At 33.8% G+C, this 20,639-nt stretch overlaps 1 long non-coding RNA gene and 1 pseudogene across 3 annotated transcripts in view; both read right to left on the bottom strand.

The window, feature by feature from the left end:
* LOC122236538 overlaps positions 1-20,639 on the bottom strand; it is a 310,323-nt gene that overhangs the window by 52,841 nt on the left and 236,843 nt on the right. The gene's annotated exons all lie outside the window — the stretch shown is intronic.
* On the bottom strand, positions 10,242-10,834 carry LOC102962522 (annotated as a pseudogene).

Below are 20,639 nucleotides of genomic sequence, written 5' to 3'. Positions count from 1 at the left end.
TAAAAAGAAAAGATGAAGTCTGAATTTTCCAAAAGTGTTGTTTATGGATAATGTGTAGGACATGATTATGTTAAGACATGATTTTAAAATGTAGGAATTTGTTTTGTGTGAATATACACTTTTGGCTATGCACCAACAATCAGTTAAGAAATACATGCATATTTTTCAGGCAGTTACTGGATTACATTGAGCACCAAAAAGCAATGTGAATAAATTAAATTGAAGGATTTCTTCTTGCAAAAAATTGGGAAGTTAGTAACTTCCTAAAATTATTGTGTAGTATATGCCATCAATTTTATACTGTATCTGGTTACTTTTAAAAACTTAAATTTTCTAGAATTTGCATGAAGCGTACTTTTGTAAATAGTAAGCATTATTTGTTTTATATTTAAAACACTGAGTTCAATTTATATATCCATATAATGTATGCACACTGTATTGCCAGACACATCACACAATAACCTCATGAATACTTAATGCTTTTTATTCAGAATGTACATAGATTTCGTAAAGTTACCCCACTGCTGCATAAACAGTTCATAAAACCAGCATGATCTGACTGTGCAAGTGCTTTTTAAAATTAACTTGGTAGTAAATTTTAATTATTTATACAAGCTGTATTATGAGCTTATATTTTGTCAGTAGTGTTTGATGGCAACATTGTGACTGGGCTTAGATTCTTATACAATATAAGTTACATAAAATAAAATATAGAATATGTTTAGGTTATTATGTCATCATGTTATGATTCTTGGTCCTTATTGCAAATAATTAATAAATACATATTGCTAGATTGAGATATATGGTAATTTTTTTCTAACGGCATATGTGTATTGACATCATACATTAAAAAGAAAAAAAGGGAGAAAAATACCACCTAGCACTCTTATGAAAAGGCATCCAACATAATGATCATGATTGGATATGATTACTTGAGCTATGCTTTCACTATTTTCTTTTCAGCATGTTTACCATTAAGCAGGCAATTGGGTTATTTTGTGTGATAGATCTATTTCCTGACACAATGTCTACATCTTGTCAACAGCTCATTGAGTGAAGAGAATTTGTGTGACATACCAAAGAAGCATACATACATATATATGTATGTATAAAACTTAGAGATAAGGGTAAACCTTCTAATTCTTCAGCAATAGTAAATTTAGCATAAATAATGAAAAATTGTAATAGTACACATAATAAACAAGGCTGTTACAGTTGACAACTAAGTGATGGTAGTGTTAGAGAAACAATCAAGAGAAGAAAATAACAAATTTAAGTGGAATCGAGTATCATAAAATGAGACATACTAGAAGAATTCACAAAATAATACAACTTGAGTTAGTGATAACGATTTCTGGTAATATCTACTTGATAATGGAGTTTATTACACAACTTCTAATAGAAAGTCCTGCTGAATACAGTTAAAAGCCATTTTAGCTAAACGGTGATGATTATATGTCATCACGCCTTCTTTTGGATTTGATGGAAGAATAAAACCCAGGAAACATTGCATTTTCAATGAGAAAACTGACAGCGAGACCATTCTTAGATATCTGCATTTAGATAGTCTGCCCAACATTACTTTTCTGCCACTTATGTATGCCCTGTCCCCATTTGAATCCAAACCCTGAAAGCTAAAAATTTGTGTTTACAATATACAAGTGCAGTAATGTAAACTTTATGTTATTTCACACATTAGACAATAAACAATAACACTTGACAATATTTGAAGACAATTTGTAATCTTTATCAACAGCTGATAATGAAAATAAATAACTTTAGATCATTTTTATTTTATTGCTTGACTGACTATATTTAATTTAATCTGGTTTTTGGCCTACATAAAAATCTTAGTTTGAACCTCAAATTGAAAGAGAATATTTCCCAAAGCCAGTGAATCTTAAACTTTGCTGCACAGTCAAATCATCAGCAGGAAGAGGGAGAGAGGGGTCTTTAAAAACATTTATATTTATTCTTGGCTCTCACCTACAGGCATAAAGATTTAATTAATATGGGCTATGACCCTGTCATCCAGAGTTTTAGAAGCTCACTACATGATTTCAGTATTCAGTACAATTTGGGAAGCTAAAGCCTTATTCCTTCTTAGAGCTATTTTAGAGCTACCTGAAAGGAAGGGGAAATTGAGAATAACACCAAAACATTTTGATTCTACTATCAAACAATACCTTGAAGATCACTTTGCCTTCTGAAAACCCTTAACTATATTGCTAACGATGGGAGAGCCTTAAAATAATGATTCAAATTCTGTTCATGACCCTCATCTAACAAAACCTCATGTCTGGCCTTGCCTCTCTAGATCAAACTTAGATTAAACTGCCGCATGCATGTTCCAGCCAAAACTCAATGATTGTTGATCCTAGTTCAAAGTAATGACCAAGAGTAGGCATGGTGGAAAGACAAAAACTAATAATCCTTGAACACACTATGGTGTGTTCTCCACCTTTCTTTGTTCTCATAGCAACATCATGTATTAGAAGTAAATTCCCACCATTTGATAGATTAAAAATGGATATTTTGGGGAGTTAACTATCCTATTCGAAGAGTGGGCTTAGGCAGGACTCATAAAAAGCTCTGTCAGACTCAAAAGACTTTGATGTTTTTAACTTGTTGGATTCTCTTTCTAGTTCTTCTAGAAAACAATAAATCATAAAAATGATTGAGACGCACAATTAAAAGAACAATTTGAATCATTGTGCTATTAAACCACAGGATACATGGGTCTCTTATGTATCCGAAGATGTGGAAGAGAAAAAAACATATTTATATGAATGGACTTGATTGACACAAAGTCTCTTAACACTTCCCGTAGGAACTCATCATCTAAAGTCATGCAACTGCTTGAATCTAATATAAATGAAATCTTGTGGGGTAAACAAATCAACATATATATGACGGTTATATACATATATGTATTGATATTGTGTATATATAACATTTTAATATATTTCAAACAATAGATTACGAGGTTATAATTATGATTAGGAGCCTTTTTTCATTTCCTAAATCCCTTGTTATTTCCTATATGATACAATTTAAGTTTCATCCTATAAGCTCAATGAAAGCTTTTAACAATCTGACTCTAAATTATCTTTCTTTTTTTTTTCAATATATGAAGTTTATTGTCAAATTGGTTTCCATACAACACCCAGTGCTCATCCCAAAAGGTGCCCTCCTCAATACCCATCACCCACCCTCTCCTCCCTCCCACCCCCCATCAACCCTCAGTTTGTTCTCAGTTTTTAAGAGTCTTTTATGCTTTGGCTCTCTTCCACTCTAACCTCTTTTTTTTTTTCCTTCCCCTCCCCCATGGGTTTCTGTTACGTTTCTCAGGATCCACATAAGAGTGAAACCATATGGTATCTGTCTTTGTCTATATGGCTTATTTCACTTAGCATAACACTCTCCAGTTCCATCTATGTTGCTACAAAGGGCCAAATTTCATTCTTTCTCATTGCCACATAGTACTCCATTGTGTATATAGACCACAATTTTTTTATCCATTCATCAGTTGATGGACATTTAGGCTCTTTCCATAATTTGGCTATTGTTGAGAGTGCTGCTATAAACATTGGGGTACAAGTGCCCCTATGCATCAGTACTCCTGTATCCCTTGGGTAAATTCCTAGCAGTGCTATTGCTGGGTCATAGGGTAGATTCTAAATTACCCTTCAAAATATGTTTGGACTATGTGCACATCTCCTAAAAAACTATGAATCTGCATATCTTTGTTCATAATAATTTCTCTGTTCATGATACTCTCTACTGTTCTCTCCCCATCTCAGCTTAGAAATATAATGTTCATTTTTTCTAAGTGTAAATGTTAATTCAGCAAATTCTTCCAGGTCAAGACAGACGTAAGCACTGCCCTCTTAAACGCTCATCCACCCCCATGATTTACTTTCCTTAAGTAAATGGGAACATTAATAACTTGTCAAGCACAGAACCTTGATATTAGAAAGGCTGGCTTGAAATCCTAACTTGACAATTTATTAGGTGTTTGATTTTGGCCACATTATTTCAACTAAATACATTGTACTTTCCCCATACTAAATTAAGACTTAGTATTTTGTAAAGACATAGTAAAAAAATAAATGAGGCATACAAAGTATACATTCCATTATGCATATAAGCATCATTTTAATATTTTTTTAATTTGATGGTAAAGTCAACCTGTTGGGATATACCTTTACTATATATCCTATTAGATATAAAATTATAAATATATGAATGTGCTTAAAGCATTTTTGAATCTGTATTTCCAATGTGTTCCATATGTTGGAAGAAATAAATTCCCTAATATTAGCATTTCTTTCAATCACCAAGATGTGATCTGTTTTGCAATACTGAGCAATTTTCTAACAAGTTCATATTCTATTACCTTTCATTTATGTGTGTACACACACACACACACACACACACACACACACACACACAAACACACACAAATCCTAATGTCCTTTCCAAGTTTGGCAATGTTGTGAAACTAAAGCAACTCCTGTGTTTATGGACGAAATTCAAATTCCCTATTTTACTGACTGCTTAATTCCTGCAAAATTAAGCCACCTGCTTACTTAGTACAACATTACACTAACTCATTCTGATTATACTGCAGACTGCAAGTGCCAATGTAAATAGTGAGTAGGCACATCTCCAAAATATTTTCTAGCAGAATATTCTGTGCTCTATGGACACTTTTAACTGACCTGTGTGTTAATAGTCATTCAATAGGCAGTAAAAATGTTAGCATAAAATAAATACTCAAAAACAGAAGCAAAGCAACAAACCAAAGTTATCCAGCAATAATAAGGAAATTTATATGGAATCTGGAAATTCAGTATGTAGAATCTTATCATCAGACTCCCCCAAGGACAAAAATAAAAATGCATCATAAAATGATCTCTACTTGTAGTTAGGTGCCTCTTCTTTGACCATCTTAATCATAATAAGACATAATCAGAGGGTTACACATACATTCAAATACAAATTCAAATATTTAATAAATAATAATCCTGGATTTTAATGACCTAAATTCATCAACATATTGCCAAATTATCTAATTTCTTCTAGATGCTAGGAAATATGTATGGTACATACAGAATGCAGTTTCTTTTTTTTTAATTTGAAAGAGAGAGAGAGAGAGAGAGAGAGAGACAGAGAGAGAGAGAGAGATTATGAGCAAATGGGGGAGAGTGGCAGAGGGAGAGACAGAATCCCAAGCAGACTCCATGTGCACATGGAGTCTGATGCGGGGATCAGTTCTACGATTCTGGGATCATAACCTGAACCAAAATCAAGAATTGGACTCTCAACCAATTGAGCCACCCAGGTACCCCCAGGATGTACTTCTTGACTGACTTACATTTCAAGAATTTCAAGGAACTATCTATATTATATTCCTCCAAATTTCCCCTGACTCTCTAAATTACCTTTAATTTAGTACTTCTTTAATCAAGTACTTCTTGACTGACTTAAGAATTTCAAGGAACTATCTATATTATATTCCTCCAAATTTCCCCTGACTCTTTAAATTACCTTTAAAGTTGTAAAGATATCATCATTTATATATACAAACATAAAATGTATACATCATATATACATACTCACATACATACAAAGATCTTTCTGCATACACACATACATATATGTACACGGTACATATGGATACATATATGGATACATGAACACACATATACATATGTGTATATAAAGATCTCATCTGTGCAAATGGTAGAGTAGGATGTGTCTCCCTACCAATACAACACTGCAATGGCAGAAACTGCCTGATGTACTTATTTTGTATCTGGAGTCTACTGAAGGCTTAAAACTTCTAAGGGAAGGCCTGAATGGTAAACTGAAGTTAATTTCAATTTCGGATCTTAGCACAGTAGCACCTACCCCTCCTCTACCCCTCTGGCCACAGTAGCAACTCAACAAGTGTTCCAGAAGCAGCTTGGACACATAACTTGTGGCAGCCAGAGTGGGCAAAAAGGACCCTAACCTCCAAATATCAAGTATCTCTTCCCTGATTGGGGACTATTGGTTCTATCTCAGAGGTGCAGAGAAATGTCATCAAAACTAAAGGGGAAAGAAAGAAAGAAAGAAGAAAGAAAGAAAGAAAGAAAGAAAGAAAGAAAGAAAGAAAGAAAGAAAGAAAGAAAGAAAGCTTCTAAATACTGACTGAAGGTATACCTCATTATCAAATATCCTGAATCACATACAGTAGAAAACATTTATTCAACATCTCTCTTTAGCCCATAGTAATTCTATTCTACTTATTGTCTCTATGAATTTGACCACTCTAAGGATCCTCTACAAGGGAAATCATAGAGTATTTATCTTTTTGTGGCTGACTTACTTCACTTATTTTAAGTCTTCAAGGTTTACCATATTGTAGCATGTGTCAGAATTTTCTTCATTTTTAAGACTAAATAATATTCCACTGTAAGTACATACCACATTTGTTTATTCATTAATATTCAATGGACACTTGGGTTGCTTTCTTTCCACCTTTTGACTCTTGTGAACAATGTTGTTATGAATATAGTTATAAAACTATCTGTGTGAGTCCCTGTTTTCAATTTTGGGGCATATGCCCAAAAGCAGAATTGATGGATCATATGATTAATTATATTTTTAATGTTTTGAGAACCATCATACCATTTTCCACAATTTGTGCCATTTTATAGTCCCCTAATAACAGTGAATGAGGGCTTCAATTTTCTACATCTTCATCACATTCATTACCTTTTTTAATAGTAGCCATCCTAATGATTATAAAGTGGTGTGAAATTGTGGCTTTGATTTGCATTTCCCTAATGATTAGTGATGTTGAGCATTTTTTTGGATGTGCTTATTGACCATCTGCACATCTTATTTTGATGAATGTTTACCCAAAGTCTTTGCCAATCTTTTAAAAAATTGTGGAAAAGAACACATGGTATTTATCATCTAACCTGGTTTTAAATGTATAGTTCAGTACATAATATTAAGTATAGTGAAGTATAGTCACATTTTTGTGCAACAGATTTACAGAACCTTTTCATTTACAACACTGAAATTCTATAAACCCAAAATACTAACTACCCTTTTCTGTACCCTCCACCCTTGGCAACCAACCTTCTACTTACTGTTTCCATGAATTTTTTTTTTCTATTTGAGACATTTCATGTGAGAGAAATCATATGGTTATCTGGTGACTAACTTATTTTGCTTAACATTCTATCCTGAGGATCATCCAAGTTGTAGCATGTGAGAGAATTTCCTTCCTTTTTAAGGCTGCATAAAATCCCATTGTATGTATACATTATATTTTTTTATCCATTCATCTGTTTATGAACATTTGGGTTGGTTACACCTCTTAGATATTGTGGATAATGCTACAATGAACAAAGTATACAGATACTCTTCAAGATCCTGCTTTGAATTCTTTTGGGTATATACCCAGAAATAAGATTATTGGAATATATAGTTAGTTATTCTATTTTTTTTTAACTTTTTAAGGAAGCTTTTCCTAATGGCTATAACCTTTTGCATCCCCCTCCCCCCAACAGTTCACAAGGTTTCCAACATCTCTGCATTCTTACCAACATAATTTCAGTTCTTTTGATAACAGCTATCCTGGTGGGTGTGAGATATCTCAGTGTGGTTTAATTTACATTTACCTAATAATTAGTAATGTTAAACCCTTCTCATATGCTTAAATTTCATTTGTGTTTCTTTTTTGGAGAAATATGTATTCAAATCCTATGCCCATTTTTTTAAGTGAGTTAATTTGTTGTTGTTATTGAGTTGTAGATGTTCCTTATATATTCTGGATAGTAGTCCCTTATCAAATATATGATTGGAAATTATTTTCTCCCATTCTGTAGGTTGCCTTTTCATTCTCTTGTTTCCTTTAGTACACAAAATTTTTGAAGTTTGATGTGGACCCGCTTTTTAAAAATTGTGTTGCCTATGCTTTTGGTGTCATATCCATAGAACTCACCAGCAAATATGAATATCTGAAATTGTATCCTAGATTTTCTTATAGGAGTATTAAAGTTTAGGTCTTACATCTTTGGTCAATTTGAATTAATTTTTGTGTAAGGTATTAGCTACGGGTCTGAATTCATCCTTTTACATAGGGATATCTATTTTTCCCAGCACCATTTGTTGAAGAGATGATCTTTTCCCCTTTGTAACAATATTTAGACTACCTACCCATGAAAATCTCTTATTTATATTCTTTGATTTCCCTCATCATAGTTTTATTTGTTTTTCATCATTTAAATTCTGTACATATTTTATTGGCTTTCTACCTATGTTATTTCCTTGGTTTTGGTGCTAATGTAAGTTGTATTAAATTTTTTAATTTGAATTCCAATTGTTGATTGCTGGTATAGAAAAACAACTGACTTTAACTTACTAACATTGTATCATGCAAACTTAATATAATTAATTATTAATTCAAGAGTTTTTTGTTGATTCATTAAGATTTTCTACCTCAATAATCATGTTTTCTGTGAACAAAAACAGTTTTCTTTCTCCCTTATTTGTATACCTTTCATTTTATTTTCATGTCTTATAGCCTTAGCTAGGATTTCTAGTGCACACAGTCTGCCTCCAGGAATTCATCAGTTACTATGTAGGTACTATGTCGTTACTATGTAGGTAGCACTACCAGCAGCTTATGCTTCAGATGAGCTGATCTCTTGCTCTTTCTCTCTTTTTGTATTCTCCAGTTTCCTACACTCTCAGTGATACTTTCTCCTGTGACCAAGACAGCCTTAATGTTCCCCTGAGCATGACTAAATAATAGACAGATTTCTTCCTGATTATAGAACTGTGGTCTCCTTTTCCTTACAATATTTACTTTAGAATGTTTACAATTGCAGGGGTGCATGGGTAGCTCTGTTGGTTAAGCGTCTGACTTTGGCCCAGGTCATGATCTCACAGTTCATGGGTTCGAGCCCTGTGTCAGGCTCTCTGCTGACAGCTTAGAGCCTAGAGCCTGCTTCAGATTCTGTTCCTCTATCTCTGCCCCTCTCCTGCTCATGCTCTGTCTCTCAAAAATAAATAAACATTAAACACTTTTTAGAATATTTATAATTGCAAATTCTTGTTTTGCCCTTTGTAAGTAATGTAAATCTTCCAAACTCTTGCCAATTTTACAACCTAGTAATGTCCTTCTTAAAGACCTGGGAAACATCTCTTTGAAATATAATTATCAAAAGAGGTTAGATCCCTATCTCTCAGTTTCTGAAGGAGGATACAGAGTATAACTCAACGGTGCCAAACAGCAAACTCAGATCGTCTAATTGCACAGAAAAATATTAGCAAACTCAGAATAATTTAGTGTGCCCACCATATCCTACTGATTAACTTCTCCTAGTACATTTACTTTTTGATTAACATCCTCCAGCTTTTTCACCAACTCACTCCAGTGCTTAAAAATACTTCTTTTTTTTTGTTTGTTTGTTTGTTTCAGTGGAGTTGAATTTAGTCTCTCTCCCCTATTTCAATAATCTTGAAGAAATTCTTCCTTGCTTAATACTGTTCAGTAGAATTTTTGTTTTGACACCTGTGACCACAATATTCTAATGAACCTAAGAAAAATCACTCGCTTTCAGTTGTTCAGCTTTTTTCTTGCTGTGAAGGCAGAACTGATGACTTGCAAACTTTTCACATGTTGGACTGGAAAGATGAAGTCTAGACAGACTAATCCTTAATTGTAAACTTTCTGAGCAACAAGAAACTGAGGGAATGATTTGTGTGTCTTTTCAGAGACAGAGAGAGAGACAGAGCTTGAGGTGGGGAGGGGCAGAGAGAGAGATGGAGACACAGAACCTGAAGCAGGCTCCAGGCTCTGAGCTGTCAGCACAGAGCCCGATGCAGGACTCGCACTCACAGACCATGAGATCATAACCTGAGCTGAAGTCGGACACTGAACTGACTGAGCCACCCAGGTGCCCCTTTTTGTGTGTCTTTCTTAAGGGGTAGTCTGAATATATTCAAGTAGTAATAGTGACAACAAGAGATTCTAGGAAATGTATTTGGGTCCTGGAATTTTCTAGATCATCCCCTGTTAAAGCCCAATAGATTTTGCACTAATATAACAAATGGTGAGTGACTATAACTTAAGGGTATTGTTATTATTATTATTATTTTGGAAGATAAAGATTTGTTTTATTGAATAACAGATCTGTGTTATTGCTAAGGCCGCTATGTACAGACACAAAGTTTTATCTCTTGGTCTCTTTCTCCTTGGACAGAGTCTTGATGATTTCCTCCTTCTTGGCCTGGAGCTGCTCTTCACAGCACTTGTGTGCTATGATATTCCTTGGTCATAGATCTGAGGGCCTCAGCCTGTCAGCCAGAAGCTTCTTGTGAACCTTGTCTGCCTTCAACTTGTAGATGTGTTCCATGAGAATCTGCTCGTTTTTGAACACATCACCTTTCACTTTCCAGTACAGGCTGTGATACACGTGTGGTCAATCTTAGATTCACAGTATCTTCTGAGCAGCCAGTACAGAATTCTCATCCTCCTCATCCAGCTTACCTTCTCAGGAATTTGAACACTGGCAGTATGTCTTCTCTTACCAATGCCATTATGCTTGCCCTTCCTGCTGGCCAAAGTGTTTTTCTGGTACCAAGCCTGGGAATGGATGGGCACAGGCTTCACAGTGATCAGCCCATCTTTAATCAGTTTCCAGATCTGCTGATGGGAGTTGGCATTGATGATTTCATTGGTCTCATTGGGGTTGAACCAGACCTTCTTTTTGCCACAGCAGAGGACACTGGAGGCAAGCCTGTTCTGAAGCCCAAGCATACTCATGGCTGTGGCTGCAGCATTGAAGGGCAAGAACATTAGTATAAATTTGACCTAATTTGTATCTTTAGGTTAATGAAACCCATGCAATGTTGACACTTTTAGCTTATATTTTCTAGCATTCTATCAAACATAGCAATAGGGTCAGGTCTTGTTACCTTAGCTATCCACTTACATGTCTTAAATAAGTTAACTGGATTAACTAGGTCACAGTTTACAGTTCCCTAGTGTTTATAACTTTTATTAAAACATGAAGATATCCTGAAATATGAATTTCTGGAAATTACTATAGATTACAAGCAAAACTTTAATAATAAGGTTAACACTGACAATTCAAATTACACTCATTTCATTAATCATGTTGGCCTCAAATTCTATTTTATAATAATATAATTTTTGTTGTCTCACTAATTATATCATAAACTGTATATTTGAATTTAACAGGTATTTCTGTAATTTAGTTCAACGAATAAGAATTATCAGTATCACATGAAAAATTATATATTTAACATGTTTTAGTATTTATTTATATAAAGAGCTCTATATTAGTTAAAATGAAGTTTAAGTGTTTTCTAAATTTATCTATAAATTTAAAGGACATTTTAGAAACTTTATTTGGCCCACTTTAAAATGCATGCGTTCTTTTTGGTGGAATGGTAAATCACGTTTGTTTGGCATTTTTAGATGGTTTGACCATATTTAAAAGGGATATGGCATGAATAATCATCTGTATTTATGTATTATATATTAACATATAATTTATATTAATCTTGTAGATTTTGTAAGTATATATTACATATAATTTTATATCTATATATTATATAGATATATAGTCACCCATTTAGCAGAATTTTCTAAGTAGTCTCTAATGCATCTATAAGCTAACAACATAAAATATGTGTAATTTAGTAACTAAAGGCAACATATTCACCCTCAGTCCGGAATGATTATAATAGGAAGATCTTTGTCTTTGATTTATTGATCTGTGCAGTTTGAACAATTTCATGTTAACATCAACAAATTCTGGCCCTGAAAATTAGCTGAAAAAGAATTTAGATAATCATGACAGAATCTTGATATGCATGTTTCCTTGGGACTAAACCAGATAGTAATATAACAAAATTCTACTGTCAATATCAGATTTTCTTTACACCCCTTGATGTCTTTGACCAATAAGTAAATATGTATTTAAATAAACTTGTGCCTCAAGCATATTTTGGGGGTTAAGTGGTAAAGTAATTTCTAAACATTTTACAAATATGACTAAATTACAGAGAAATTTTTTGAGATCCTACACTCCGTATCACTTGTTAATGGAGCTAATTTCTGCATCTTTGTGATACTATTACAACTGTCTCCCTATCTTTCATAGGAATTGTGCTTTTAACTGGGGAACCTATTATCATATTGAAGGCTAATAATCAGTTCCTTATTTCTGAATGATACTCTATTTTTTTATAAAGCTAAAATAAATGACTAGAATAAATTGTGACCTACTTCCTTTAATAGACTCTGTGCCATGAATATTGCATTCATCTATAGAACAAGTTTTAAAATATTCTCTATTTCACATTTTCTAACAAATAAATCTGTATTCTATGATAAATGTTTATCTTTGACCTGTATATTAATATCCATTATTGAACAACATGTGGCAACCTTTAAAGAAATTAAATTGACAATTGCTAACAACATCAAAAAGGTAATTGTTATTTGATGTAATTGCCTTGGCAATATTGCTATCTGAAGTTCAATGGAGTTTTCATTCATTGCACTTTTACTTTGATTTTTTAATATATTACTTTGAACCCTAAGAAGTAGCAGCTGAGACACTCATTACTTTGGACTACAAATAGCTTCAGAATTGATGGGAAAGCTGATTTAGACAGCACATTCAATACAAAGGCTCTCTTAAGATGTCTTGGTGACAGGCTTTAGTGACAAGGAATTCATGTGTCTTCCTGTATATTATAAAACAGAATTCTCTCATTGCAATTTTAACTTCCAGAGAAATAAAGATAGAATTGAAGATTATACATTGATCTCTGGCATAATCACATTCAGTGTAAAACTATTTCATATAATGGCATGTGTCTCAGAATAAATTTAATACCAAAATTAAACATTCACTTACACTTGGCAATAAAGAAAAGATGAAAACAGAGATTCTGAAAATAAAATGAAAAATGAAAAATAATGTAGATATTTATTACCCAGAGCTAATGTAAGAAGACAAAAAAAATATGAATGAATAATATCCTTGCAAAGGGAGGGAAAAAAGTAGCTCTTAAATTAATGCAACTTCACAGGGTCCTAAAGTCTCTAAAGAGTGAAATTAATTGACTCTCTGGAATACTTATGCTATAGCATTATCATTTATTTATTGTGTTGATATTCCCAATGAAAATTTTTAATATCCTCCTTAAGTAAATGAGGTAGATAAGAGTTCTAATTATGTTTTACTTTTGGTTTCAGTTTGCAGACTGAAAGAAGGGGCTGCTAATTCTATGATGAACTTTTAATTCCTTTCTTTCTAAGTTTTTCTTGTACTTCTTTAAGGCTGACTATAGAATGATTCAATTATTTTGTTAATCAAAATGCTTTTAACAATGTAATTATGTTTATATTTCTGCATGTTTCTAGTGTAGGGGGAAAGATAAAGAGATTTTTTTAATATCAATAATAATATCAGTAGTTGAATACAGAGTATAAACTTTTGGGTCAGGCAAAAACATAAACCTGGCTCTGATGAAATTAATATTATAATAGCATTAGTAGTAGTAGTAGAACAAGTAATACAGATAGTAGTGTTAGTTATCAGAGTAAATATAATGAAACAGTCATAGTAGCAATTATAGAGAATAATAAACTTTGGTTTAGTGAAGTTGAGGTAAGTAGGAAATTTCTTTCAAAACAAAAAAATATAGTTACATTGAAACAAATTTGATAAATACAGTTAAACTTACATTTGAGAAATAATAAAATATATTTAAATTTTTAACAAAGACACTTGTATTGGCTACAATTTGTTATTATATTTTCCTATTAAGCAGGATCAGAAACCTTGTGATTTATCATTCTGAAAATGCATCTCCAAACCTGCTACAGAGGTTAGAGGGTGTAAACCAGGCAAGGATCCGGTTTCCCCATTTCAACTTCAACATTTTATTATTATTATTGTTTGTAAACTACTGAACCCATTGTATATGGTTTAAAAAACTGACTACTAAAATAGTTTGATATTGTTATTACTGTTAGAGCATATAAAATAATTTGTAATATACCCTGTATCTTATCACAGGGAATTAAAAAATACATATGAACATTTGAATATACATTAAAGAATTAAAAGAACAGTTTGACTTATTTTTTATTATTAATTTTAAATTAGTATACATAAATAAGTTCTTATTTAAAACTGATATATGCATATATGCATAAATGCATGTGGAAAATGAAAAATTCAGGAAAGCAAGGAACACAAAATTTTAACCTGAGCTGACATAGAGAAGTGGTGTAGTGCTATCCAACTTCCACTTTCTTTGGCTGATTAAATGAAGAGTCTTTTGAAGGTAAAAACTCAGACAGAAGAAGCAGACACAAACATTCTTATCTGAACTATGTCTTACTGCAGCATTCAAAAGAAAGAGAAGATGCGCCATGGTGGCTGCAAACCATCATGGTTGTCACTCTTGACCTACAACTAAATCTTATCAGGTGATAAGGAGGTAGAAGATATTTAAAACTTGAAAGATGAATCAGCTATTTGATGCACACATCATTACATTCAATATTTGTTTATAAAAAAAATAAAAGTAAGTAGAAGATATGTCATTTCCCACATCAAATACAATGCTAGGCACACAGAAGACTTAAAATTTTTCTAGTGGCTACAATTTTAAAAAGAAAAAGAGGTAAAATTATTCTTAACATATATTTTACTTAACCTAATATGTCTAAAGTATTATCAAATCAAAATGTAATGAATATAAAAACTAATGAGATATTTTTTACATTCTTTTCTTCATACTAAGTCTTCAAACCAGCAGGTACTTTATACTCACAGCATATTTCAATTTCACATTTCAAGCGATCAATAACCACATGTGGTCAGTGGCTTCATCTCACCACACGGCTGCCTTCATTACCATCACTTGAAATCCTGCCCATCTATCTCAAGAAACAAGAAAAATCCCAAATACAAAATCTAACAGCACACCTAAAGGAACTAGAAGCAAAACAGCAAAGAAACCCCATACCCAGCAGAAGAAGAGAAATAATAAAGATCAGAGCAGAAATAAATAATATAGAACCCCCCCCCAAAAAAAAACCCAGTAGTACAGATCAATGAAACTAAGAGTTGTTTTTTTGAAAAAATAAACAAAATTGATAAACCTTTAGCCAGGCTTCTCAAAAAGAAAAGGGAGATAACCCAAATAGAAATAGAGCCCAAAATCACAAATTAAAATGGATTTATCATAACCAATCCTTCAGAAATACAAGCAATTATCAGAGAATACTATGAAAAATTATACACCAAAAAACTGGACAACTTGGAAGAAATGGACAAATTCCTAGACACTCACACACTACCAAAACTCAAGTGGGAAGAAGTAGAAAATCTGAACAGACCCATAACTAGTGAAGAAATTGAATCAGTTAGCAAAAATCTCCCAACAAATAAGAGTCCTGGACCAGATGGCTTCCCTGGGGAATTCTCCCAGACATTTAAAGCAGAGATAATACCTATCCTTCTCAAGCTGTTCCAAAAAATAGAAATAGAAGGAAAGCTTATGGAATTATTCTATGAAGGCAGCATTATCTTGATTCCCAAACCAGGCAGAGACCCCACAAAAAAAGAGAACTACAGGCCAATATCCCTGATGAACCTGGATGCAAAAATCCTCAACAAGATACTAGCAAATCGAATTCAAAGCTTATAAAAAGAATTATTCACCATGATCAAGTGGAATTCATTCCTGGGCTGCAGGGATGGTTCAGTATTCACAAAACAATCAATGTGATACACCACATTAATAAAAGAAAGCATAAGAACCATATGATCATGTCAATAGATGCAGAAAAAGCATCTGACAAAATACAACACCCTTTCTTACTAAAAACTCTCAAGAAAAGATAGAAGGAACATACTTAAACATCATAAAGGCCATTTATGAAAAGCCCACAGCTGATATCATCCTCAATGGGGAAAAACTGAGAGCTTTCCCCCTGAGATCAGGAACATGACAGTGATGTCCACTCTCATCATTGCTTAACATAGTGTTGGAAGTCCTAGCATCAGCAATCAGACAACAAAATGAAATCAAAGGCATCCAAATTGGCAAAGAAGAAGTCAAACTTTCACCTTTCACAGATGACATGACACTCTACATGGAAAATTCAACAGGCTCCACCAAAAGACTGCTAGAACTGACACATGAATTCAGCAAAGTCGCAGGGTACAAAATCAATGTACAGAAATCAGTTGCATTTTTATACACCAATAAGGAAGCAACAGAAAGAGAAATAAACTGATCCCATTTACAACTGCACCAAGAACCATAAAATACCTAGGAATAAATCTAACCAAAGATGTCAAAGATCTGTATGCTGAAAGCTATACAAAGTTTATGAAGGAAATTGAAGAAGACACCAAGAAATGGAAAAACATTCCATTCTCATGGATTGGAAGAATAAATGTTGTTATAATGTCAATACTACCCAAAGCAACCTACACATTCAATGAAATCCCAATCAAAATTGCACCAGCATTCTTTCGAAAGCTAGAACAAACAATCCTAAAATTTGTATGGAACCACATAAGATCCTGAATAGCCAAAGTAATATTGAAGAAGAAAACCTTAGTGGGAGACATCACAATCCCAGACTTTAGCATCTTCTACAAAGCTGTAATCATCAAGACAGTATGGTATTGGCATAAAAACAGACACATAGACCAATGGAATAGAATAGAGAACCCAGAATTTGACACACAAATGTATGGCCAACTAATCTTTGACAAAGCAGGAAAAAAGACAGTCTCTTTAACAAATGGTGCTGGCAGAACTGGACCACAACATGCAGAAGAATAAAACTGGACCACTTTCTTATACCATACACAAAAATAAACTCAAAATGGATGAAAGACCAAAATGTGAGACAGGAAACCATCAAAACCCTAGAGAAGAAAGCAGGCAACAACCTCTTTGACCTCAGCCACAGCAATTTCTTATTTGACACATCTCCAAAGGCAAGGAAATTAAAAGCCAAAATGAACTATTGGGACCTCATCAAGATAAAAAGCTTCTGTACTGCAAAGGAAACAATCAACAAAACTAAAAGGCAACCGATGGAATGGGAAAAGATATTTGCAAATGACATCAGATAAAGGGCTGGTATCCAAAATCTATAAAGAACTCACCAAATGCCACACCCAAAAAACAAATAATCCAGTGAAGAAATGGGCAGAAGACACAAATAGACACTTTTCCAAAGAAGACTTCCAGATGGCCAACAGACACATGAAATGATGTTCAATGTCACTCATCATCAGGGAAATACAGATCAAAGCCACGCTGAGACACCACCTCACACTGATCAGAGTGGTTAAAATGAACAAATCAGGAGACTATAGGTGCCGGCAAGGATGTGGAGAAAGAGGAACCCTCTTGCACTGTTGGTGGAAATGCAAACTGGTGCCTCCACTCTGGTAGATGCAAAACAGTGTGGAGGTTCCTCAAAAAAATTAAAAACAGAACTACCCTATGACCCAGCAATAGCACTGCTAGGAATTTACCCAAGGGATACAGGAGTGCTGATGCATAGAGGCACATGTATCCCAATGTTTACAGCAGTGCTTTCAATGTTAGTCAAATTATGGAAAGAGCCTAAACGTCCAACAACTGACAAATGGATAAAGAAGATGTGGTTTATATACGCAATGGAATACTACTTGGCAATGAGAAATAATGAAATCATGCCATTTGCAGCAATGTGGATGGAACTGGAGGGTATTATGCTAAGTGAAATACGTCGGAGGAAGACATATCATATGTTTTCACTCATATGTGGATCTTGAGAAGCCTAACAGAAGACCATGGGGGAGGGGGAGGGAAAAATAGTTACAAACAGAGAGGGAGGGAGGCAAACCATAAGAGATTCTTAAACAGAGAACAAACTGAGGGTTGTTGTGGGGTGAGGGAGAGGGGAAAATGGGTGATGGACACTGAGAAAGATACGTGTTGGGATGAGCACTGGGTGTTGTACATAAGACAATTTGACAATAAATCATATTTAAAAAAAAAAAGAATCTCACCCCCCGCCAAAAGGCCTATTTGGGGTTACATTAATATTGTCAATTATTCTGAATAAAATCTCCATGCTTACAAAAAGAAAAAAGAAAAAAGAAATCTTGCCCAATCTGATCATTAAAAAAGAACACATCTTTCTCCTGTCTTTAATGGTTTATTGCATTTTGCCTACTAACCTGACAATGAGTCTAAACTTCCAATACTAAAAAAAAAAAAAAAAAATGTTAATGTAATGTATCATGTATCCTTTATCAGCTCTCTATATTCTACAAAGGCAGCTTTTGCCTTTTCTAGCTCACCTTTTCTTGGGAAATGGATTCAACCAGGAGCAATAACTAATTTTTTTTCTAGAAAAGTATTTTGTTTTCCTATCTCTTTATTCTGCCCAGAACAATAATAATGAAGGGAGTATCAATGAAAAAATACAGCATTTTGTACTTTCTTGATATTGTTTCCCTGGATATAATCCTGCCTCTTCCTCACCTCAATAACTAAAAAGTAAATACATTTAAAGTGTTTATTATCAACATCTATTTATCATATGCACATTTTTCACATAAGCTCTGACAAATACTAGCAAGTGAAGTAACTAGCTTCAGAAAGAATGCTTATTTTGCTCAAATTCTTGCATGGATTATTACAGTACCTGACCACATGGCTTTTGATTCCAGGTCCAATACTTTAAATTATGGCAGTCCTTAATTTATCTGGATGTTTTAGTTTTTATTCCCTTTCTTCTCATTCTTGATATTCTCTTTATAATATCACAAGGTATCAAAACTGAAAATGTCTTCCCAATATAAATTTTGCCCGAATTTGTGTCATTAGCTACTGTCTTTTTTTTCTGTGCTTTACGTCAAAATTCCCCAAAATAGCCCAAATATTTTCACATTCATTGTCCACTTGCCCACAACAGAACTCATCACTTTGATCCTTAAGATGTTACCTCTCGGGGCGCCTGGGTGGCTCAGTTGGTTGAGTGTCCGAGGTCATGATCTCACAGCTCGTGAGTTCTGGCCCCGCTTCAGGCTCTGTGCTGACAGCTCAGATCCTGGAGCATGCTTCTGCTTCTGTGTCTCCCTCTCTCTCTGCCCCTAACCCACTCGCATTCTGTCTCTGTCTCTCTCAAAAGTAAATAAACATTAAAAAAAAAAAAAGATGTTACCTCATATTTTTTTTTGCATTTTATTTTATTTTTTATTATTTATTTATTTATTTTTAATATATGAAATTTATTGTCAAATTGGTTTCCATACAACACCCAGTGCTCATACCAAAAGATGCCCTCTTCAATGCCATACCACCCTGAACGCGCCCGATCTCATCTGATCTCGGAAGCTACGCAGGGTCCGGCCTGGTTAGTACTTGGATGGGAGACCTCTCATATTAACTAAACATGACTTAGTATTAATTGAGCAACATCTATATTTCAGGCACTAAAATGGCTGATAAAGTTGTTATTGTAAAACTTCTTAATCCAATGGAAAATACACTCACTTCATAGGACTTTATAGGACTTTATATCTGAATGTGCACCAGGGAAACAGAAGAGAAAAGGGCTAAGCACTGTCTCCCAATCCTGATTGCATAATGAATACCTGGAGACATTTAATACTTACTGATGCCCTCACCACCACCCAGAATTTGACTGAATTGTTTTGAATGGGGTTCTAAGAATTGTTGTTTTTTTTTGTTTTGTTTCTTTTGGTTTGCTTTGCATGTTTTTTTCCCACCTTTAAGTGGTTTTATTGTAATTCCTTCAAAGTAACTAATTCAATTGATTGGGGTTCCTTTTGGGTACAGGTAAAAAGTCAGTAATTTAATCTTATGTATTATTATTTTCATTTTTAATTGTGTTAAAATACATAGAACATAACATTTACAATCTTATCATTTTGAAGTGTGCAGATCAGCAGCATTGATTCACATTGTTGTACAACACGCTCATACTGCACACTCACATTGTTGTGCAATCATCACCACCATCCATCTCTAGAATCCTTTCCATCTTGCAACATTACAACTCCGTACCCATTAAATAATAACTCCCAAATCCTCCCTCCTTCACTTCCAGGTAACCACCATTCTACTTGCCATCAGTATGAATTTGACTAGTTCCTCATGTAAGTGGAATCATATGGTGTTTGTCTTAGAGCTGACTCACTTAGCATCGCTTTGTGCTTTTTGTTTCTCTGTTTTAAGTTTGTTAAGTACAGGCAGGGATTAGAGCCACTAAATTAAAATTAAAAAATACAATTTTAAAATAAGTCAAAAGGAAATTTCTAATTTGGGGGACTAGGCAATATCTTTGCCAATAGCATAAGTAGGAAGTTTAAGGGGGAAAAAAAACCTTGTTAGTTAGAAAGAGATAATGGATACCTACATTAAAATACTTGAATAGGGAATCAATAAAAAATTAAATTTCAGGTGTAAAACTGGAGAGATGGGAAGCAGGGAGGAGAAAGACTAATGGATGATAAAGAAAATTAATTATACTGACA

The sequence above is a fragment of the Panthera tigris genome, chromosome A1 (genome assembly GCF_018350195.1).
Source record: "Panthera tigris isolate Pti1 chromosome A1, P.tigris_Pti1_mat1.1, whole genome shotgun sequence".
NCBI classification, from domain to species: domain Eukaryota; kingdom Metazoa; phylum Chordata; class Mammalia; order Carnivora; family Felidae; genus Panthera; species Panthera tigris.
Note: the sequence above shows the minus strand (reverse complement) of the source record. Positions and strands in the feature narration are given on the sequence as shown.